Genomic DNA, 25955 nt, shown 5'->3' with positions numbered 1-25955 from the left:
TGTAAAGACCAAGCAGGTTAGCTTTAATTGTTTAACAAGGCCACGTAAGCCACTGAGCCCTTGTCTAATAGGACAATATTTATAGGCATTGCATCATCGCATAGTTGAACTGTTCTTCCCAGACTGAGATCATCCTTTGGTTTGTTGGGATCTTTTTTTCTTTTTAACTCAGGAGGGAAGAAATTAAGAAGATCTCTTCATTAACAGAAACTACTGATAAGAACAGAAGAGTAGGAACATGTTGAGATGCTAACTTTTTAGTGGCATAAAAGGCAAATTTTCTCCTAGCAAGGTTGTGATTCATAGCCATGGAAAATTTGAAGGTGATATTTTGGCCACTGGAGGCTGGGACATATTTGATTAAAATTACTACTCTGGAAAACTCAATTTAGTCAAATTTTCTTCATGAAACACATTACTCTGGTTTGATGTAACTTTATTGTTCATGTGGAGACGGACGCGGTTTTCACCGTCTGGACTACACATAATCCATTGTAAAAGACTGAGTTTATTTTACTGTTATTTTTATTTCAGGTGAACTTTCCAGTTATGTCCTCACCTCATGATTTGCTTGTTTTATTTAACAAAACTAATTGACACATATACTAGTGATTTAATTTTAATGATAACAATGGTTAACACCTATTGGGCGCTGACTGTGTGCCTGGTGCTGTGTGTAAACACATCAGATGTGTGATGTTTTTTGATCCTCAAACAATCCTATTCGTTTCTATTATTACCAACACATTGAAAACAAAGAAAATAAGGCTTAAAACGTGTAACCTGCCCAAAATTATCCAACTAGTAATCACTGGCCAGGACTGAGTGATTCCCAGGGATTCCCAAGGCTCTAAGCCACTATGTTAGGCTGCTTTCCATCAACCAGAGGGTCATCCCGGTGGACACCTCCTGCAGAGCTAGACTCAGCAGTTCTTCTCCCAGCTGAAGCGCTCCAACCCCTCCTACCACACACTACTGCTCAGAAACGGGTCTGCAAGCCTCTATTCCAACAACAAGGGAGAAGACCTGGGCGCTGTCGGGGCTGTGACAACCACACAACAAAAGGGAGGCCCTGCTCAACAACCAGGGCAGGCTCTGATCATCAACAAGGGGATGAAATTGTGCACTTTCTCCATGGAGTTCTGCAGGAATCATAGGTTTTCGAGAAGGTTTGGCCAGAGAAGGTGCTGTGCCACGTGAAGAGCACAAAAACAAAAGACTGTTGAGTTGCTTTATTTTCACTAAAATAATAAAAATGCTCATTAATTTGGGAAATTCTTTCTATAATAAATATAAGTAAAATTACTTAATAAGAATGTCATTTTAAGCATGTAGTTAAATAGCTATAACCTGTAGCTTTCAGAAACTGAAATTAAAAGAAATTCCAAACATTACGAAAAAAAATTTACAATGTAGATTGAACTAACTTCCAGTCAAGATGAAGTATCAAAGATGAATGCTTTGATCCACCCCTTTTGCTCCAAACACACTGCAAAGATTGACAAAGTAAAAGAAAAAAGAGGAAAAAGAGATGAGCGTCTCCAACGACCAGAGCTGGCAATGAATTACAAACCGTTGAGCAGGTTTGAAGGCACAAGTCTGTTTAGTTCCTGTCTGCAAGCACATGGTGGCAGTTCACATGTGGGCTCCTACCATATAATGGGAATTAAAAGTTCTTCATGCACAGTAGTGGATGAATACAAGGCTTACTGCTTGCAGCGAGAGGCTGGGATGGGGCTCCTCCCTCTACAGAAAGAAGTCTATTAAGGAAAAGCAATTATCAATTCACTTCCTGAGACTGCAGTTTCACAGGGGATTCTTGGCTTAAGAAAGCAGGCTGTAGATTTAACTTCCTGGCCAGGAAATGAGCCAGCCACCTGCCACCCCATGACTGGATCTGTGATAGCCCCAACGTCACTGCAGAGCAAATTCCACCTGGTGCTGTACTGGGGACATGGGAGAGGGTCAGATGGAAGCAACTGCAAATCCCCCAAACTGTTAGACAAACAGGATGGGAGAAACATACACACACACTAAAAATGCGGCTGCCATAACAAAGAAATCTAGTATTAAAGAAGACAGCCTATAAAATCATCAAAATCATTCACTGAAGCATGAAATGCCTAGAGATAAAATTATTTTTACAAAACAGTCTTACAAAGACTTTCAAATAAGGATGTCTACAATGTTCAAAGGCATAAGCCAAGATATCATGTATATTAATAATGAGTAAGAAATTCTGAAACAGAAAGGAGAGATGTATATGAAACAAACCAGGTGGGTATTAAGAAAACCCAAATATATATTGAGACTAGAAAAAAATGTGGTTACCAAAATAAAAAAAAACTCAGAAGACAAAATAAACTCCAGATTATATCCAAAGACTAGGGAATTAAGAATTGTGAGATGTACACACAGAACTTAGACCTGAGTGACAGCGAGATTATTTTTAATACAGTAGTTAACAGACAGGGACAGTACCTTAGAGGCTCCAGCCTATGCCTAGTGGATGTTCCAGGAGAAGAGGATGGAGGGGCTGATGAAGGAGGAATATTTGAAGAGATTAGAGCTGAGAATTTTCATAGCTGCAAAAGACACATGTCTTCTGATGGAAAGAACCTGTGCACAGAACCTGACACATTCAGTGAAAGGGCAGCCTATCAGTGATAAGAAGAAATTCCTAAAAGCTACCAGAGAAAAAACAAAAAATACCTAGAAAGAACCATAAGGCTGCCAGTGACTTATTTTCAGCAAAAACTGTGGCCCAAAGACAATGTGGTAGCATCCTAACATGTGAAAGGAAAGTAGCTGTCAGCCTAGAACTTTATATTCAGTTAAATTATTATTTAAAATGAGGACCAAAAAGGCATTTTCAAGAGCACAAAGACTAAATGGGTCTGCTCACATGCATATCCACATTTACACACTTAGTGAAGTATATATTTCAATAAAAAGAAATGTGAAAATACAGCAAGAGTAAGGAATAGAAGAAACAATGAAATGGTGAGAAAAATTAATTATATATATTTTAGGCTTAATTAAATATTAACTGTGCATATGTTTTGTTTAGAAGGATGGAAATGCAAAGAACAACATGTTTGTCAGAATATTTTAAATTCAAACAGGATATTTTAAAATTTTAGGAAAACCACTAAAAGAACAGATTAACAGCCAACAGAGGAAAACATATAAGAAATATTTTAAAAATAATTTGTCAACCTAATAAAAAGCCAAAAGGACTGGGATGGGGGTGAGGAGGAACACAGGGAAAATGCTAATAAAGAGAAAATACAAAGTAAGTTAAAGTATATCAGCAATCAATCAATAAATGCAATTGTATTAAATGCATCTGTTCCAAGATATACATTAACATATTGGATTGAAAGAACTGAAAGTAAAGAGATGGGAAAAAATATATTCAAATAAAACTAGTGAGGCAATGTTAATGAAAAAAGTTAATAGGAATTAAGAGAGGTATTATACAACAATAACAGAAACAATCTACCAGGAAGATGTAAATTCATATGCAACTAAAAACAAAGGTTCAAAATATATAAAGCAAAATAGAATTACAGGGAATAGACAAATTCATTATCAGACTCCAAAAATTTCAAACACTTCTATTAGACAGAATCAGATAAATCAAGCAGGCAAAAATTAGTAAGGCTATAGTAAATTTGAAGAACAATATTTCAAAGCATCATATAATGCAGAATTTTTCAAAAAATTTTTAATGTAGCCCTTTTAAGAAATATATTTTACATCAAAACCTACAATATAAATGTGCGTGCACACACACATACAGAAAGAATTTTATAAACGATATTCACCTTTAATACAAGTGATGCATTCTGATACAATTTGTCTCATTCTATTCTATTTTATTTTTAAAATTGTGAGTTGCAGCCAACTAAATTGATTTTATAACCCAAGAATGCATTGTGACAAAACACTGATCTTAAAAATATATACAGCTGTGTATCCAACAAGTAAAGAAGTTATACATTCTTTTTAATCCAAATGAAACAGCATATACAATGGTGAAACCATAGATGCATAAAAATTGGGAACAAGCAAGGATGTTCTCTATAAACACTTTCATTCCACAGGTCAAAGTCAATGTACAGGTAGGGAGGGAAAAGAATCAGAGGTATATGAGTTTGAAAAGTTGAATATAACAAATTACAGCTGAGTTATTATCTGCACAGACAATCTAGAGTATCTACAAAGTTTCAGCCATAGTAAGAGAGGTCAACAAGATTCTAAACACAAGAATAACAGCATGAATAGTTTTCCTAAATACCAGTTATGATCAATTAGAAAATGCAACAGAAAAAAAAGTTGTCATTCATAATAGCAACAAAAACATAAGGAATCTAGAAGTAAGTCTAGCAAAATTGCATGGTGTTTATGGAGAATATTACAAAACATTTTAAAAGATAAAAAGGAAGACCAGAACAAATGGAGAGGCATAGTATGTTCAAGAGAGATGAAGGCATGATGTGGTGAAACTGGAAACTCTCTCTAAAATACTCCGTTATTGAATATAATTTCACTAGAAATCCCAACAGAAAATGGTGATCCTGCAATTCACTTGGAAGAGCAAAAGGATCTGAATATCTGACATAATTTTGAAAAAGAAGACGGTTAGGGGGCTTGCCTACTGGAAAAATGAGGTTTAACTGAAGCCATAATAAGTAAAACAATGTGAAATTGGCATAGAAATGGACAAATCCATCATGGAGCAGGACAGAGAATGCAGCAACAGGCTGCCATTCATATGAAAATTTGATTGATGGTGGAGGCAGCATTATAATCATTGCAGCAAAGATGGGTTGTTTAGTAATTTATGCTCTGTCGTAGCCAAAAGGAAAACTTAAAATTCAATCCTGACTTCACATTATACAAAATAAATTCCAAGACTTAATTTTAAAATTAACACTTTAAAATTTCAAAAGAAAATATAGACTACCTTGAAGGTTGAGGAGAAAGAAGTCTTTAAAAAAAAAAAAGATTTCTTAAATGAGAAGCAAAAGTACCAACCATAATGTAAAAGACTGATATATTTGTCATTAAAATTATCATGAGCTGTCCAACAGGTTATCATGAACAAAGTTAAACAAGATGCAAACAGAGAGGAAATACTTATTACACATGTAATTGATGAAGGATTGGTGTCCAAAATTCAGATTGCATGTGTAGAGTTTGGTAACAAAATGACAAACAATACAATGAGAAAGTGAGGAAGAGACATAAACAGACAATTCATTGAAGAGCAAACTTGAACAAACCATAAATCAATGAAAAAAAATTTGAGTGCACTGGACATCAGAACGTTAAAAATTATATAACATTTCACAACATCAGATTGTCAAAGTTGAAAATTTTGATAACACCAAGTACTGGGGACTAGTTTCAGCTAGAAGAGCGTCCATACACTGTTTAAGGAACTCTAACTCGGCACAACCACTCTGGAGAATCTTTTGACCTTATCTTGTAAAGATGCGCTCCTCTCCAATTTAGCAATTCCACTCCGAGGTACGTACTGCAAAGAAACTCCACTACGTGGGTGTAAACAGACAAGAATGCTCACTGTAATTGTAATTGTAATGACAGCATAAAATGGAAACAACCTAAATGTCTATAAATAGAAGAAAGGATCATCGTGGCATGTTCCTTCAGTGGGCTATTCCGTCATAGGCAAACAGATAAAATAAAGTTATAAGCATCCAGGCAGATAAATTTTAACACGTGATGCTGAGTGCAGAAGCAAGTGGCATAATGATGTACTCGGGATGATAATACTGGCAACAAAAAAATATGATGAAAGATGATGCTAATTTGTGGTTAGATATAAACGTAGTAAAAGTATAAAAATAGGCATGGGAATGATTAAACCAAAGCTATTGATTATCTCTAGGTAAGGAGAAGGGAAAACGGGATATGAAAGTAATTGGGAGGGGCTTCAACTCAATCTTTAACTTTTTTGATCATATGCATAAAAAGGGAAATAATAGGTTTTGACAGAGCTTGATTCAGGGTACACAGTTGTTTGCAGTTACTCCCACCCTTTTCTACACTTCATCAAATTTCATCATCACAATCAACTCTGTCCTCTTCCTCTTCCTCTTCTTATTTGTGGATTGTGATATTGTTTGTTTGAATCAATGCTGAATTAACAAATTGAAAAATCTAAACACAATCTTCTTTGTATTATCTGTTCTCAAATATTCTTTGTCTGCAAAAGATACTGTTGCTATGAAACCCTGTATTGTCACTTCATTTATGTCACTTCAATTCAGATCATTCTCACTGGTTCATAGAGGTGAATTTATAATTTCATCAGAAATCTGGTTTCTTAATTGATTCTCTCTTTCTAAAAAAGCATAATATTAATATAACACAATTATAGAAATTTGGGAAAATAGAATTTTTTAATCACTCAAAATCCTCCTCTCCCCCAAAACTCCATTCAGTCAATAATTAGGATTTAAGTGTATCTCTCACCAGATTTCTGTGCCTGTGTATGTTTTAATGTAGTTGTAAACAATTTGCACATATAACTTTGCAGACTGCACTGTTCTCTTAAGTCAGTATTGCTCCATAGTCTTCCTAATCTTCCTTTATAAGGTCTACATAAAAGTCCATCAAGTCTTTCTGCAATTATTTAAACTTTCTCCTACATTTGGACATTGACATTTCTTTCAGTGTCATATTTATGTAAATAAAAGGCCATGACAAAAAATTTTTGTCAAAATATATTTTGTGTACATATTTTGGATTTTTTTTCTTTTTTATTGAATGAAAGATTCTTCAAATTCTACAAACATGATTTCATAGAATCCCATATAACTTTTCCCCCTTACCCCCTATATTGTCCCTCCCCACTCCCCTCTCCCTGCTAGTTACCACTAGTTTGTTCTCTGTATCTGTGAGCGTTTTGGATTATTTTAGATCTGAGATTTCCAGGTTACAGAGTGTGAACTTTTCCACAAATTGCTTCCCTGACATGGTCCTGCTGTTCCCATTGTCCCACAGCGATGTTTGAAGGCACTGAGTGGCTGATGTACCCTAGACTCAAGTTGGAATTCTGTAGCAATAACCACCAGATCTGGCTAATTTTTTTTTTTTCCTAAAAGGTTAGCCTTAGTTGCAACCTTTGTGTCTACTGCAAGCAGACAAGCTGACAAGTGCCTGTTCTGACCTACGTATAAAATTTTCTAAAAGGTCACCTGGGACAATGGTATCTCAAATGCCATCTATATAATTAGAAATAACTCTTAGTTCATGGTCATACCCTTGGATTTGCACATCTTAAATTACAACTGTGTTCAAAATTTGGGGAGCAAGGGGGAAAGTTTTATTTTTTAATCTATATTATTATAAACACATTTCTTGAAGATTGAATTCTTAAGAACACTGTGTTAGGGGCTCCTGTATCTTTCCTTAAGTATAAGAGGAACATACTGAGAAATACCAAAATATGAGAAATTAAATATAAAGATAATGGAAACCAATCTGTTTGGGGTGGAGTGATTAATTAAATAAAATTTTATTAAAAATCACTATACATTTTGTTTGTTCTACCAAAGTGGGTTAATTGGGGCATATGTGGGAAGTAATTAAGTGGTTGTAAAACTTTCAGAGACATATGAACAAGGATGTCCTTTGCAGCACTGAAGAGGCAAAAAAAACCCTCAAAACAGACCAAAAGGCCATCGTTAAGGGACTGGTTGAATAACTGTTGTCACATGCATGCTATGGAACGCAATGCAGCAAATGAAATATAGGCTTTTTCTCTGCCCGTTTAGCTGGAGAGATTTCCACAAGATACTGCTAAGTGGGAAGCAAGATGTAGAGATTATATAATAAAAACAAGAGGCAAAAATAGCCTGTGTGAATATAATTTTAAATAAACATATAATTAACATGGGTTATCTGTGGGCAGGAGGGGGCAAGAGGAAGTTGGAAGGGAGAAGGAACTAGGAAAAAGAAAAGAAAAAAAGACTTCATTCTTACAGACAGCTTAAACAAGTTTTAATGAATGGACAGTAAAAGAAGCAAGAAGATCTATCCCCTCCAAACACAGTGGGAGAGGCTTAGTTCAAAACTTCCCCAGGGTGACTTCCCAAGTGGCCCCACTTAAAGGTCACCAGTATCAGAGACTGATATCAGATTCAACTTTCTATCCTTTGTACTTAGGTGTATATAAGATAGGATAAGAGGCAGCACTGAGTTCCCTTAAAATAAATAAACAAAAATAAAACTTCAGTATCATTCATTTTTACAACTGCAGTTTATATAACTGTGTTCATGTATTAATAGGGCAATCAGTGATCCTCTTTACTGATGGACATTTAGATAATTTCCAGAGATAGAGAGGAAAAAGAAAAAACCTATTTCATCAATGAGTCTGGAATATGTTTTAAGTAGAACGTGGATTTTAAATTGATATTTTTCTTTTGAATGTGTATCATAAATTAATGTGAGCATGTATTAAAATGTAAAGTAAGCAGATCTTTTGACACTGATACATCATTACTGAAAATTTATTAGAAAAAGTAAATGTATGTGTGTCTAAAAGAAACTTTACAGGATGAAAGTAGACACACTGTATTAGTCAGAGTTCTCTACAGAGACAAAACCAATAGAATCTACATCTATCTGACTGACTATATATACATACATTATGTGTGTGTGTGTATATATATATATATATATATCTTTTTTTCATTGTGCAAGGTTTATTTGTTGTTTTAGCTGGTATAACACTTGGATAGTTGGCTGCATTATTCATGTAGATTTTTCTTTTTACGTTACATTGCAATGTACACTCTTCTGATACATATAGTACAGAAAATAAGATTCTTTAGAACAGCTATACACAAGACATGCAATAATGGATTTATATATTGGATCTCAAGATGTGATTAATCGAAGGGGGAAAAAAAAAAGTTGGACTAGTCATCTTGGCTAAAGGAACCAGAAGTTACATAACACACAGTAAACACATATCTTATATACCTACGTATTTCTATCTATCTATCTATCGAGAGAGAGAGAGATTTTAAGGAATTGGCTCATGTAATTGTGGAGGCTGGCAAATGGCAAGTCCAAAATCTGCAGGGTAGGTGGACAGGCTGGATGCCCAAGAAAGAACTGATGTTTCAGCCTGAGTTTGAAAGCTGTCTGGAGACAGAATTCCCTCTCCCTTGGGGGAAGTCTTTTTCTCTGAAAGCCTTCAACTTTCACATTATGAAAGGTCATTTGCTTCACTCAAAGTCTACTGATTTAAATGTTCATCTTATTTTTAAAAAATACCTTCACAGCAACGTGCAGCCTGGTATTTGACCAAATCTCTGGGTATGGTGGCCTAGCCAAGTTGGCACATCAAATTAACCACCCCAATGAGCAAACAATGTCATTTCAAAAATACCAAGCCCGTTTCACTTACCGTTTTTAAATGGGCCGGGTAAGATGACCACATTTTCTCTTAAGTTGCATTAGGAAATATAATCAGAACACTCCCAGCATTCAAGGTTCTTGAAACTCTGGCCTTGATCCCAATTTCCTTCACCGACTTGGCTGAGAGTTCGTGTACACTTTAAGAGCTTGGCGGTGTGGCTATTAGCAAATTTCCTGAGTGTGTCATATAGATTTACGTATATTCAAAGCTCTCTGCATGTGCCTTTCTATAGGATTAGTCATCTTTCTCTGTCTTTCTCTTCAAGCCATTCTCATCTCTCCTGGGGGCTCAGAAATCCCTTGTGTCCTTCAAGCCTCAGCTGAGATATTTTTGCTTCCTAGAAACTGCCCCATGTCCACTACCTTCTCCCATCTCTCCAAGTCCTGCCCCCATCCCAAGTGTGGCGAGGTGCTCCTCTTTGGTGTTCCCATTGTCCCCCTTGCATCCCCCCCCCACATACACTCTCCCATCCTAGCACCTCCATCACTGTATTTTAATTTCCTGTTGATGCATCTGTTTTCCCCCCAATAGACTGTGATGGCAGGGATGATAGCTTCTCCGTTATTATATTCCCAGTGCCTCGGCAGTATTTATTAGAAGAATTAATAATTAAACTGTGCATTCGTTATGAAGTTTTTCAGAGAATCTTGCCCAGCTTCTCCAGTCCACTGCTGCAAAAGGTAGTTTCACCTTGTATTTGGAAGGATCAGGACCACTTCCTTTAAAGGGTGTGCAGGCATCTTAAAGGCACAGAAACCACTGATGCTATTCACACACTGTGAATGTTCAGAAAGCAGCGTAAAGACTGGGCAGTCTTCTGAGGGACGAGCCTGCTGGGCTATTTTGATTAAAGTGAAGATTGATGTCCCAAGGCAGCCCTTAATGAGGCCTTCGATGCTCTCATAAAATTTCCACCTAAAATAAACACTTTGGGAGTGTTTGGCCCAGCTCCTAATCCCCCAACCCCTTTTTCTTGGAACTGCCTCTGATCCCCCAGGGCAGTCTGCTGGCAGCCACGTTTGTACCATGTGACAGTGTAAGATTGGACCAGGGGTGAGCACCTGTCCCTGGGGCAACCCGATTCTCTCTGTCTGGCTCAGAGAAACCAGCAAATTAGTCTCAGCCTGTAGCTGAAAGCCAGAGCCATATTCTCTCCCATGAATGGAAGGAAGAGAGAAAAGTTTGTCTCTGGTGATAAAGACTAAAAAGGAGATAAGGGATGGAGCGGACTCTTTCCAGCGCCTGGATTCAGTCCTCCCTCAGGCGGCTGTGAGCCCACTCGGGATTTCCATGAGACTCTCCTCTATTTTTATAATAAAGTCCCCCTTTCAACTGGATTCCTAGTCCTCACACCCAAAAGAGTGCTACTGAATTTTCCAGTCCATGGAGAGCAAGAGCAGAAAGTCCCTGACTTACCTGGCAAAGGCGCTGCTTACACAGCCATCCTCACGCTTTCTCCCTGTGCCACGGAACAGGGGAGGGGGAAGAGGGCCTGGATGGCGGAGCCTCGTGGATGTCTGAGCTTCACTGCATGAACCTGTACATCCCTGGAACTTCATCCTGCTTCAGTGTTTCCCACCTGTGCAACAAAGACAATATTTGCTGAACCTTCCCCATCTAAGTGATATGAGACTTAAGTAAGAAATGTTTGCTATGCATGTTGAATTTCTCAGGTCAAAAAAAAATGACAAATGATACTCAGTATGACTTGGTAATTCACCATTCAGGGAAATAGATTTTCCAGGGACACCCTCCTTGAACACTTGGAATGCTCAGCTACATATTTCACCTAAATGTGAATGAAGAATCTGGGCCTATATGTGTGACGTTTTGATCTACAGTTTCCCTACTTGCGAATCATGATTTCACACTTGGGATAAATTTTGAATCGCCCACCATAATACCAGAGAGGGGAAAAAAATGAATTAGTACAATTTGCGTATTTTCCAGAGCCTTTGTTTTCAGACAGAATTGTGGACCTCCTCCCTAGCAAATGCTGGTTTCAGTTTCCCTTCTTCTTCCAGGGAAAGCAGAAGGGAATACAAGTCTCTGCTTTAAGAGCGTGGCGCCACCTGGGATGTGAGGAACCCACGACAAGATGTGCCAACAAGAATTCATAGAGGAATTGCCATCCTAGAGTTTCACCACCTAAGAATTAACCAGGAGAAATCTTGGTAAGACTAGCAATGAGAAAGACCATCAGCAGAAGCATAGTTACAATGACGCGAATAAGGCTTCAACTTCAGGGCCCCACACGTGGGTAGATTCCGGTGAGGGCTGGGAGGTCTTGGAAATGGTAGAGGGTTCCAGAAGGGGAGGGGAAGCCAGGCAACAATCAGAAACAATTTCAAGGTATTTCTGGTCAATCACCTAGAAAATTCTCAGAAGAAAGGGACCGAGACTCAGCAATTTTTTGTGATTTTTTTTCCTTCTGAGAAAATACTTAGTATTTTTAAAAGTACTTTTAGTACTTAATTTTGCATTTGTAAGTCATTTTTCCTAAAGAGGGCACCTGAAATTGTATAAACAGAGGCCCCGCAAATTCTGGATGTGCACTGAAGGTTAGGACTTGCCATAAACAAATTGTAAAGTCCTTCTTCCCTCGCCCTCTGACTCGCTCCCTTTCTGCCCAATTATCCTGAGTTCTAACTGTCCAGACCTTGCTCAGGTCAGGCTCTACCCAGTCTCTGAAGGACCCCCACACACACACCAGTCCTCTCCATTTCTCCTCATCAAAACCAACATGTCCTTCCTGTTCTCTTAGGACTGAGCTGCCCCACTACACATTTCCAAGGTGACAATTCATTTTCTAAGTGACTAGAGTTCTATCAAGGTGTTAGAGCCTGAAAAATGGGTTGAAATAATGGGTTACACTGAGGATACACAGTCTTAGCCCAAATGAATAAACTTCAGTTGAATTGAATTAAAAAAAAACTTTTAGTGTTTATTTCACATTACAAAATGCATATTTAATTGAGAAATTTTAGTAAACACAGAGAAACACAAAGAAGGTTATAAAAATCACGCTGTAACAAAAGACAAAACAAAATAAAATAAAGCACCAGTAATCTCATTACCTCTTTCTAATCCTTATTAACATGTTCTTTAGGACCGTTTTTTCCCCCGAAGCATATATAGATATATAACATGTGATTTCTGCAAAAATGGAATCAGAATGTAACAATATTTTGAAACCTATTTTTTTCACTTAATAATCTTTTGTAAAAGCTAAAACAATAAAACTGTTAGAATAAAACATTGTAGAAAATCTTCACAGCATTGTATTTGTCAACGATTTTATTAGGATATGAAGCCAAAAGCACAGGCAACAAAAGTAAAAATAGATAAATTGGACTTTACCAGAATTAAGAACTTTTGTGCATCAAAAGATACTCTAAAGAAAGCAAAAGATAACCTACAGAATGAGAGAAAATATTGCAAATCATATATATGATAAGAGAGTAATGCCCAGAATATATAAAGAATTCCTGAAACTAATAACAAAAACAACCCAGTTTAAAATGAGCTGAAGACTTGTACAGAATTTCTCCTAAGAAGATATACAAATGGTCAATAACATATGAACTAATGCTCAACATCATTAGTCATTAGGTAAATGCAAATGAAAACCATGAGGATATACCACTTCATGTTAGGATGCTATAATGAAAAGAAAGAAAGAGAGGAAAGAAAAAGGGAGGATGGAAGGAAAGAGAGAGAGAGAGAGAGAGAGAAAGAAAGAAAGAAAGAAAGAAAGAAAGAAAGAAAGAAAGAAAGAAAGAAAGAAAGAAAGAAAGAAAGAAAGAAAGAAAGAAAGAAAGAGAGGAAAGAAAAAGGGAGGATGGAAGGAAAGAGAGAGAGAGAGAAAAAGAAAGAAAGAAAGAAAGAAAGAAAGAAAGAAAGAAAGAAAGAAAGGGAGGGAGGGAGGGAGGAAGGAAGGAAGGAAAGGAAGGGAGGAAGGAAGGAAAGGAAAGAAAGAAAGAAAAGAAGAGAAAAGATGAAAAGAAAGAAAGAAAGAGGAAGGGAGGAAGGAAGGTAGGAAGGAGAAGTGGAGAAATTTGAACCCTCATGAATTGCTAGCGGGAATGTAAAATAGCACAGTCACCATGGAAAACAATCTGGCAGTTGCTCAAAAAGTTAAATGTAGAGACAGCAGATGACCTGGCAATTCTTCCCCTCAGTATATATCCAAAGGAATTGAAAGCAGGGACTTAAATAGTCATTCAGACGCCAATGCTTATAGCAACATTATTCACAATAGCCTAAAAGTGAACAAACCAAGTGGCCATCAACAGATTAATGGATAAGCAAAATGTGGTGTATATATGCTTTGAAAACATTTTACTTGGGGACATAAGCCAGGTGAATAAAAACAAGTATTGTATGATTCTCTTTATATGAGGTGACTAGAATAGGCAAATTCATAGAGACAGAAAGTATAATAGAGGTTACCAGGGGCTGAGAGAAAGGGGGGGGGCTATTGTTTAATGAGCACAAAATTTGTTGGGAATGATGAAAAAGTCTTGGGTATAGATAGTCGTGATGGTTACACAACATTGCAAATGCATGCCACTGAATTATACATTTACAAGTGGTCAAAGTGATAAATATTGTGATATATTTTACCAAAAAATTTTTTTTGAACTAGTAACTTTCATTCCTCACAAAATGTCATTAAGAGAATGAAAAGTAAAACCGCAGTGTGGGAGAAGGTATTTACAGGACACAGAACTGACAAAGAGCTCACATCCATAATATCACAAGAACCCTTACAAATCAATGCAGAAAAAGATTAACAAAATAAGCAGATGGGCAAGAGACTTGAATAGGCATTTTACAATGAGAAAACCAGTGGTCCCCTAAACCTTTGAAAAGATGTTCAACTGCTTTAGTCATCTGAGAAATGCAAATTAAAATCTCAAGGAGTTTATTCCTCAGTGTAGCTAAAATTAAAAGGACTGTTACCAAGTATTGGCAGAGATGTGAAAAAATGAACTCTCACACACTGGCTGGTGAGTGTGTAAATTGGTGGCTTCACCTTAGAAAACTATTTAGCAGGACTTAGTAAAGCTGGACATAGGCATATGCTAGGACCCAATAATTCCATTCCTAGGCATATACAATAGAAACATGTACATATACGCACCAAAAGACATGTACAAGAACGTCTATAGCATTATTAGTCATACCCCAAGTTGGAAACAAAATGTCTAGTGATAGAATGAAAAAGATAAATTGTGGGAAAGTCCTACAGTGGAATAACATACAGCGGTAAAAATGAACAAATGATACCCAACAGCATAGATGAATCTCACAGACATCATACTGAACAAGAGATGCTAGACACCAAAAAAATACAGAATGTATTATTCCAGTTATTTGAATTTCAAAACCAAACAAAGCTATCTCTGGTGTTAGAAAGAAGAACAGTGATTGCCCTTGGGGTGAGGGGTTGGGGACTTCTAGGACAGTAAGGGCTGGGGGGCTGGGGTGTTCTTGCCCTACGTGGTAACCACACAGGAGTATTCACTCTGGGATAAGTCACTGAACTGTGCACTTAGGACTTGTGCATGCAAGTATTATGTTATTCTTCAATAAAAAAAGCTTGAAAAACAAAAATAGATCTATTTGACTACAATGACATCTTCATCCTAAGTCCATCCCAGCCATGTGGCTCTGATATCCACCACTGTGTTTCTTCAGGTCCAGAGAAACCCACTCATCAGCTCCTCAAAGCCCACAGAGATCCAAATACACACAGTGGTCTTTGGCTTATAGTCCCAAGTCTACTGCTGCCCAAATGTGTGCCAACACCTACCTGCAAAGGCAGACAAGGGGCTTGATATTTGAGACCTGCCCCATTTTTTCTTTCCTTGGCTCCAAAGCCTTCTGAAGGTATGGCCTGTTGCCTCTCAAAGCCTGCCTCCTCCAATCCTAAAATCACACATGATTTTCCCCCACACCATCTGAACTTTTTGGATCATGTGCCTGAAAAAGCTTCCCACCTCATTAGTAAGGAGAGATTATCACAGATTCCACACCCTGTCTCCAAAGCAGACTCATCCTGTAATTGAATCACCTCAGCAACTCGTGAGCTGGGGTAGCAGCCTTGAATAAATCATTTAACCTTTCAGAGGTGAAGGATTAAAAATAATACCTGCCTTTCCGGTTTATTCCAAGGATAAGAGATAATACGTGTAAACACCAAGCACAGAGATTTGCACTTTGCTCGATAATTTGATTCTTGCTAAAAAGCAACAGCAGAAACAAAAAACACACCCTTGCTAAAGCCTTAGGCTTCTCCTGGGCTTTGATGTTAACTCCTTATTGGTGAGACAGGGAAGGCGTGCCAGAGCTGGAAAGCATGAAAATCGGAGGCAGGCAGGAAACACAGGCATCATCTGGCCAGTCTTCCAAACAAAGCAGGGCCCCTCTGCCAGTCCACCTCAGGGACCACCTGCTTCCATCCTTCCCATCACAAGAAACTCACCCCTTCACACTGCAGCCCACTCAACTCTATTAATATTTATCAATTTATTCAACAGGTATTTATGGAACACATGGCATACGCTGGACACTGTACCAGGTGTTGTAGGTGCAATGATGGGCAAGACAGGGGCTCTTGGCACTTAGGACCCAGTGGGGTCAAAAGCTCTCCCTTTTAGGAAGTTCTTTGTATAACAGTGTGTTGAACAAGCAGGACTTGTGTCCAAAGCCGCTGGATTTCATTTCCACTGTTCCTTCACGTTCTGGACCCCTCGGGTAATACAAGGTCCTGCATGGGCACTGGGGCGCCCAGTCTCCTGTAGTTACAGCTCTCCCACATCCACTCAGCGCTCCAGCTCCTCACTTCCCCTCTGCCCTGCTCAGACCAGTTGCAGGTGGAAAGCCCCAGGCCAGCTTCTTTCCCTTTCCTCCCTCCCCCACTTGCTAATTGCTAATATTGACTCCCCCTCCCCACAGGGTCTGACATGGATGAGAAGGGAGGCAGGTAAGAAGAGGCCAGAAGGTTCTTATTTGAAGGGCACTGTGCATGCTCCCTCTGGGCTCTCTGGGGCTGGCCGGTGTTCAAAGTTCATCTTTCCTTTCATGGGTTTTTCTGTAGCTCCTTTGAGGATGGAGAGATCATCACCTGCCATTCTCTTGGCCCAGTGTCTCTGGCATGTTTGTTCCTCCAGTGGACCTCTCAGATGGGATCTACCATGACTCCACCCACTGCTGCTCATGTGCATGGCCAGAAGCCAGTCTGTACAAAACCCTCAGGCATCCTTTGCCCTAACAGCTGGGAGTGTGGGGCTCACCTCCTCATCCGCCTCTCTTCACTCATGCATCAGTTGACCAGCCTGCTACTTCCCCTTCCCTGTAGATTTCTCAGGTGGGAGTCAGACTGACTGCCCCTCCCCAAAGTGCAGGGGCATAAATTAAGTTTCTGAATAGCCCTTCTCTCTTGATTTAAGGACAATGGAGAATCACCCCCACTAGCAACATACTAAGGTTTGGGGGCAGGGGGTGAGGAGCATTCCAACACAGCTCTGTAACTAGGAGGTGCAGTGATTACAATTAAAAATCATAATGAAACCAATCAAATGTTGGCTTAATCTTTATTACCAAATTCTGACTGTGCTAAACAATATTGGTTATCAATACGTCTCCTGGCTGGGGCAGGCCATTCCAAAGACACCTCTTGATACAGTGCTACCCCATCTCTTCCCTTTGGTTTTTTGGGGGGTGGGACTTAAAGCACACCTACAGCTCTCTCTAACAATCCTCTCCACTGATGGTCACACAGTCCAGCCTTTGAGTACTCTTGATGTGGGTGAGGGTAGCAAGAGCCATCAAGTCAGTTTTATTGTATCACTTTTGAAAATGAACATCTTAAACTGGTCCCTCACTATGAAATGTATCTTGGTGCATCACTTTCAACTTCCAACTTAACAGGCATTGCCCTCACATCAAGCTGGGATACGCCTTCCTGTAACCCCTATCTCCATCCTAGAGGTAACAATACCTCTCCGAGGTAAGAATGTTCTGAGGATCCAATGAGTTAAGAAGCAAAGCACCTGGCTCGGGGTTTGGCACAGAGCAGGCACCCTGCTCCCCCACCCACTGCCCCTAGGGACTCAGAGGAAGTATGGAAAGTGGTATCTTCCTCACCTGTGCATGGGTCTCCCCAGTCCACCCATCTGCCTGCCCCACTCATGGAAGGCCTTGTCATTTTTTCCCACCTATTCTTTTATTTTTTATTTTTTAGCCCCCAAAATAATAAAACCAAGAGTGTTTTAGTAGAACACTTGAGAAATGCTGACAAAGGCAAAGAAATGAAATTAAAGCACAGAAGAAAAGGGAACCCTCCTACACTGTTGGTGAGAATGTTGTTTGGTGCAGCCATTATGGAAAACAGTATGGAGATTCCTCAAAAGACTCAAAATAGACTTACTATATGATCCAGCAATCCCACTCCTGGGCATATATCCAGAGGGAGCTCTAATTTGAAAAGATACATGCACCCCAATGTTCATAGCAGCACTATTTACAATAGCCAACACATGGAAACAACTTAAATGTCCATTGACAGATGACTGGATAAAGAAGTTGTGGCATAGTTATACAATGGAATACTACTCAGCAATAATAAAGAATAAAATAATGCCATTTGCAACAACGTGGATGAATCTGGAGAGCATCATTCTAAGTAAAGTAAGCCAGAAAGAAAAAGAAAAATACCATATGATATCACTCACATGTGGAATCTAAAAAAACAAAGACAAAGCAACTTATTTGCAAAACAGAAAACAAACTTACAGTTACCAGGGAGGAAAGGGGGTGGGAAGGGATAAATTGGGAGTTTGAGATTTGCAGATACTAACTACTATATATAAACAAGTTTATACTGTATAGCACAGAGAACTATATTCAATATCTTGTAGTAACCTATAATGAAAAAGGACTATGAAAACAAATATATGTATGTGTATGTATGACTGAACTATTATGCTGTACACCAGAAATTGACACATTATAAACAGACAATACTTCAACAAAAAACAAACAAATAAACAAAAAATTAAAGCACATATCTCACACAGAGAGCTAAACATTGTTAATAACATTTTGGGCATCAGTACATATTGATCTACTTTATCATTTTCAATGACTACTTAATAATCCATCATACAGACCCACCATCATTTTTAAACTTGCTCCCTTTTGATGGGTACTTAGGGATCCCTGGTCTTTGGCCATCACTGCCAATGTTTCCATGAAGATCCTCACAATTATCAAAGTATGTTGTACCATGCTTCTGCAGGACGAGTTTCTGGAAGTGTGATTGCTGGGCCATAAGTATGCACATCTTAAAGAATGCTTGATGTTGCTTGGAAGTTATCTAAATTGTTGTAGCAAAGTGTGTTATAGCTCAGTGTTACAGCTCAGTTGTGACAGAAACCTGGATCCAGGCAAGAGCTCAAGCAGCACTCGGAGAGTTGGAGAACTCAGGTTTATTACACTGGTGCGGCCAAAGGAGTTAACACTCCAAACTCTGGACCCCCTCTGTAGGTTTACACAGGCTTTTATAGGCTGCCAGTCTACACTTTGCAACATCATATGCAAATAAGGTGTAACAAAAGTTGACTAATTAGGAACAAGGTTTGTAGAAATGGACCAATCAGGAGTGGACTCAGGGAACCAATAGAATCTTAGGGATAAGTTCCACTTTCTTAGAAGTAAGCTGTTTCAGAGGCAAAAAGCAAGATAATGCTGCTGGGCCAGGGAACCGGATGGTGCTGGCAGGAGAGTAATGGCCCTACCTGGGGATCCTGCTGGCCTTTTTCATGGGGCTTCCCAACTCAAAATGTCCATTGACAGATGACTGGATAAAGAAGATGTGGTATATATACACACAAAGAAATACTATTCAGCCATAAAATGTAATGAAATAATGCCTTTTGTAGCTACATGGATGGACCTAGAGATTATCATACTAAGTGAAGTAAGTCAGACAGAGAAAGACAAACATCGTATGATATCACTTATTTGTGGAATCTTAAAAAAAATGATACAAATGAACTTATTTGCAAATCATAAATAAACACACAGACATAGAAAACAAATTTATGGTTACCAAAGGAGAAAGCGGGGAGGGATAAATTAAGAGTTTGGGATTAGCAGATACACTTTACTACATATAAAATGGATAAACAACAAGGACATACTGTATAGCCCAGGGAACTATAGTCAACATTTTGTAATAACCTATAATGGAAAAAACCTGAAAAAGAATATATATATATACATGCATAACTGAATCACTTTGCTGCACACCTGAAACTAACACAACGTTGTAAATCAATTATACTATAATTAAAAAGAAAAAAGTGCTGGATGTTGCCAATCACCCTCCAAGACGCTTAGGTCATTTTACACTCTTGCCAACATTATGCAAGAGATCCATTGCCCCACACACTCACCAGTACTGGATGAAATCACTCTTTAATTTTAGCCACTCTAATTGGTGTTTTTTGTCTAATTTTTGTTGTTGTTAAATTCAGTGATAGGACAGAGACTTCCAGTTCTCCTCCTGCATCCAATCCCATAATCCAGTCTTCCACGTCAGTACAATTTCTAGTTGGGCATTTGTTCACCCAGCCAAAGGGATATTCCTTAGAGTCTCTTAAAGCTGTATGTGTAGCCATGTGGCTGAGATCTGGCCATGTATGTGTCCAGGTGTAGGTGTAAGAGAAGTGTGTGATATCTGTGTTATGCTCTTAAAGGAAAGGGGGGTTCCCTCTCCTTCCCCTTTTACTAGACCATTGGACACAGTAGACTCTGTGCCAGCTGACTGTGGATGCAATGGCAAACGCTAGAGCAGTCGTCTTGGACCATGAGATGGATTTTGAACGCTGAGAACACAGGGAAACAAGATACCTGATATCTCACATCCTCAACACTCCAGAATCACCATATACTGGCTCTGAGCCATTGACCCATATTTTTATATGAGGACGGAACAAGTCTTCCTTCTTTAAGCCACTGTATTTTGAGGTCTCCTGGTCACAGCCCACAAACTTGAGTAATAGAGGTAGGAATTAGGAAGGCTTTTTAAAACGCACTGACACTGACTTTTGCCCTAGAAATTCTGCCAGCCTCTTTTCCCAACTGGGTTTAACTTCCTTGAGAGCAGGACCTTATCTCACTAGATATTTAATGTTTGATTACAAGTGCTCTGCCAGTTTTCTGGCCACTCACAGTGAGGGGAACCCACCTTTACACACTTTCATTACTCCTAGAGATGACCTCTTTCCCAGATCAGGTGCAACATGACACCAGGACCAAAGGAGAAACAGAAAACTATATCCAAAATGTGGGGGGCAGGGTATAGCTCAGTGGTAGAGTGTGTGCTTAGCATGTATGTTGTCCTGGGTTCAACCCCCAGTACCTCCATTAAGAAATAACAATAATAAATAAATAAACTTAATTACTTCTCCAAGAAGAAACAAACAAAATAATAATAATAAATAAAATTTTAAATAAACATTTAAAAAATGTGCAGCACAGCAATCACTGTGCTTTATGCAGTTTAAAAATTCTTATAGAATTTGTGTTATTTCTCAGAGCTATGTTTTCTTTTAAGTTAAGGATTCAATAGACCATGAGCACCAATACTGCAAAACTCTTGTTATCCACTTTCTGGACATTCCCATGGTTCCTGAGCAAAGCAGAGGGGAGCGCCAGGGGAGGCTGACAATAACAAACGCATGTGTTGATGTGCCAAGTCATTCCTGAGATGATTCTTCTAAACTGCAGGTCTACTCTCAGCTGCCAGACAGACCAACCCGCTGGGATAGAAGAATCCACGGAATCTGGGGGAAGCACCTTGGAATCTCCTGAAACCCACATAATTCTAAATCACAGATTTTTTTAAATTGAAGTATGGTTGATTTGCAATGTTTCAGGTGTACAGTCTGAGTCACAGCTCTTTATGATAAATGCCAGGAAGGATTTGACCTGGAATAAGGGTTCAGGGTGAGTTGGGGGTAAAAAAAAGGTGTTTTACTAAAGCCTAGAGGAAAATGTGTGCTGGGTGAGTGAGAGCAGTTACAAAGTTGGTGCAAACTGTTAAGAGGTTGTAAATTTTAGCTCATTCTGGTATTTTCAGATAATGTGTGGGCTGCCCTTGTAGTGTGATGAGTTTGCTAGAGGTTTTTAAGGAGGAACTGGATGATCACTTTCAAGGAGACCGTCAAGGAGCTCGCCTCAGTCATGAATGGTCAGACTGTGTGACTTCCGTGTGACTCGTAATGATAAAATTCCACATCCCTATGCCTTACCCCAGGGACTCGTACTTTCAACCAAGACCTTATGAAGGTCATAAGAAAGGCCTTTGTGTGTCATTTGTATTCTTTTCTAAAATGTCTCTAAACTTCCCAGGGCTTCCATGAGCTAACACCCATCATCCACAGATGCTTCACTATAAGACATAAAGTCTTTTAAAGATCATGTGTATTTCAGAGGGTGTTGGGGGGTGGTGATAGCTCAGTGGTAGAGCACATGCTTAGCATGCATAAGGTCCTAGGTTCAATGCCCAGTACCTCCATTAAAAAAAAAAAAAAAACATGTGTATTTAGAATGATGGATGATTAAAAATATCAATGATGCCTCTTAGATCTCTCTTCCCTAAGTAATTTAGAAACTTCTCCCCTAAATTTATCAAGGTAAATACTTTGTCAGCATTATAGAATCTTACCATGATCTCCAAAAGGCAAAGTTGTACATTGTGTGGCTTTGAGGCTAATAGCAGCTTTACATGGGGTCAGTACATCCCACACACAGTCTAACATAAAGGCAGATTCAGGAAGAAATCCACAACGTGGCAGACACCAAGTGTGGCAAGTAATCATGATCTTTGTAGAATGAGCCACATGTCTTCAAGAGCTGTGGTTAAGGTTTTGGTTGGAAACTTCCCTCACCCTACCTCCATACCCCAGGACCCTTTTCTCAATCATAATCACACCTCAACTTAGACTTTGAATGCACTAAAATACCAGTAAATGTAAAAAGTAAACACATCTAAGATAGATACCTGCTCTCAAAGGACAAAATACACTTCCTACTGACTGACAGTTGAAAACAGAAATGAACAAAGAGCTTCACCCACATGAGATCTGATCGTCCAAATCTGTGAGGTTCTCTCCTCCAACTGGAGGCTGCGTGGCTGGCCTCCTCCAGTAAAGCCTATAACTGAATCATCAAATTCCACCCAACCATGTGTCACCTGAGGAAAATAATCAGAGATCTAGGTGATTTCCCAGAGCTGCACAGCCCTTATGTGGTGGAATGAGGCAGGGAATTGCGATCTGCCTCCCTGTTCAGAGAATCTCTCATGTCATCAAATAAGTGCATTTGCTCTGTTGCATCCACAGTTTCTTAGTAAAGGAAACTGAAGACTGCTTCTGCCTTTGTGCTCTCTGCAATTCTAACACGCTTCAGTGAAATGATCTGCAGTAAGGTCTTTAGGTTCTATCACGGCAGTTTAAATGTCACTCATTTCAATTCCTATTGATTTTACCTTACATGCCTGCACAGAGTAAAGAATGCATGCTAATGAGAAGAAAACCTGGCACAGAACTGACCATGGATATATTAAGATTACATAACATCACATCAAAAGTGTGGAAGTATCTAAAAAAAAAAAAAGACACAAATTTTATTTACAAACCAGAAACAGACTCACAGACATAGAAAACCAACTGTGGTTACCGGGGTAAAAGGAGGGGATAAATTAAGAGTTTGGGATTAACTGATACACATTACTGTATATAAAATAGATAAGCAACAAGGACCTACTGTCACAGCACAGGAAAGTATGTTCAGTTTCTTGTGGAGAGCAGTAATGGAAAAGACTCTGAAAATATATATGTATGTATGCCAATGTGTAACTGAATCACTTTGCTGTACACCTGAAATTAACACTGTAAATCAACTACACTTCAATTTTTTTTAAAATATTTCAAGTATAGAAGTAAATATACAGACATTAATGAGAAACTCTCAGAAATCAAATCACTCAATGGTGAGCTGATGGATGTTTTAACAACAGGCGGCAGGGTGCAGGTGGGGACAGGAGCAAAGGTGCTAGCAGGAGCTGCTGATTTCTGTAGTGTAAATACTGCCACCATGGCTGATTTCAAGCTATTGTGACATCACTGAATGCAGAGATGGGGGAAGATGTGGATAATTGGCTCCTTGAGTAGGTGTGAAGCAGCTCCAGCACACCACCAGATATAGCACAGTTAAGGTTCATGCTATCTTCTTATTTACTTGTTCTTTCTTTCTTGTATCAAGTACCTACTATAAGCTAGGCATTGTGCTAGATACTGGGGATAAATAGAAAGTAAAAGGAAACATGGTCCTTATCCTCTCACCACAGTCTAGTGGTGAGGTAGACATCCCATCACAAAAGTATTAAACAATGTAAAATTGTAACTGTGATAAATGTTAAGTGGGGGAAAGTATATGGTGCCAAGAGGTCATGGAGCTGGAGAATGGGCAGGGTCAGCTTGCCTAAGGGAGTGATCACTGAGTTGAGTTCTGAAGGAAGCTTTGAGGCATCATCATGCAGAGGAGGAAAAGACCTGATCAAGCCAGTGGCCAGAGCACGTGCAAAGGTCCTGTGGTGAGAGGAAAGTTGCCTATCGGATAGTAACATCTAGACATGATCACCTTTGTTCTTTTCTTTTCCATGTTTCCTTAACTGTAAAGGTTTCAAAAATCAATCAGAAGCATCCTGGGCTGCTGCAAAGATAATTAGGATTTTCACATCAGAAATGCAAAGATAAATACTTAATGGTCTATTTTTTCAATTTCTTAAAATGGGCTTCTGTGTTGAACCCCATGTCAGAAATGATAGTTTTTGAATTTGCAGAACTAGGATTTATTGGGAGAGAAAAGGGTATCTCTTGAGACTTCGAAGGGAGAGAATGTAGAATTTAAGCCATAGCTGCAAAATGGACAGGGATAAAAGAGATCAACCACACCCTTCCCTGGGTACTGGATGGAGATGTTGGAATAGGAGTGATCTTCCAGGAAGAAAACTGGCGGGTTCTGGGCAAGGGGAGCCTCAAGGAGAGGAGGAGATAAGAGCACCACCCTCTCCAGCACTGGGAGGCAGTGTGGAAGCCAAGGCAACACTCTTAGTCCATTGACCAGTGAGCCCTGGGTGTCTCCCCAGCTGAGGGGTCACATGGCAGTGCCATCACCACTCTCTGGAGAGGACTCTTCATTGACAGTTCCTGCAGGTCACCCATGATGAACCAGAAAAGTAACTTTTAGACCCTTAGACCCCAAAGTTGTGCTGAGTGTCATTGAAGCTGCCCCTTGCTTAACGACCCAGGACATGCATAAACTCCCAAATCTAAGGTGGTGTTCCTGACTCTGAGAGGGGCTGGGGCAGGTAGAAGACAGAGCCCTTAGCTGCATTGGGTGAGACTAGAAAGTGGAAAAACTGGCCCCAGTTCTGCCTTTTGAGAAACACAAAGGTGGACCGTGTGACTGGAGCATGATACAAGTTAAGGATGGAGGGATAGAGGCCACACTAGAGGGCCTTGTAGACTCTGCTAAGGAATGTGTCTTTAGGCAAAGCGACAGGCCACTGGAGGGTTTTAAGCAAGGGAGAGCCATGAGGTGCTGTGAGAATAAACTTTAGAGCTAGCACACTTCCTGCGAGGGCTGGATGGTGGCCAGGCTGGTGGCATATCCACTGCCCTCACACTCTCTCTCAGATGCTCTGCCTGTCATTTCCAGCAACGCTACTGAGTCTCATGAGTCCCTTGCCTCTCCTGACCCCAGGCTGACCCTGGAGTCATAATTCTCTTGCCACAATGATACACGTTTTTGGTGGCAGTGCAAGGAAATGGGCTTTGTCTACATGCAAGTGAAAATTAAAATTGTAAAAAATAAAATTTCCATATCTTGGAGTTTATAGAAATTTATCCCAAAGAAGCAATCTACATGCCCACTAGTAGGGAATTAGTTAAATAAAGTACGGTACATGGTACTTTTATATATGGAATATTATGCAACAGTTAGAATGAGGTTGTACCATTTATTGGCATGAAAAGATTCCCCTAAGAGACTGTGAGGTGTAAATAGCAGGTTATAAAGTTGAACATGTAGTATGACTCATGCATATATTGGCACGTGTGTGTGTCTAGAGAAAAAAAATGAAGGATTACTTCAAGTTGTTGATGGTGGCTTTCTTTAGAGGGAAAATTATGGGGAATTTTCTCTTTAATGGGGTACATTTCTGGAATATTTGAATCATAATGTATTATTGCATTTGAAAACATGAAAAACAATAAAAAGTGAAGGCAAGGTGGATGAAAGGGAAGCTATGACAATGGCTGTGAGGCTGCCGGGGAGGGTGACCACACTTGGATTTACTCTCTCCTCTGACCCTGGACAAGTCTTTCCCCCTCTCTGGACCTCAGTTTCC

The sequence above is a fragment of the Camelus dromedarius genome, chromosome 14, assembly GCF_036321535.1.
Source record: "Camelus dromedarius isolate mCamDro1 chromosome 14, mCamDro1.pat, whole genome shotgun sequence".
NCBI classification, from domain to species: Eukaryota; Metazoa; Chordata; class Mammalia; order Artiodactyla; family Camelidae; genus Camelus; species Camelus dromedarius.
This window is presented reverse-complemented; position numbering follows the sequence as displayed.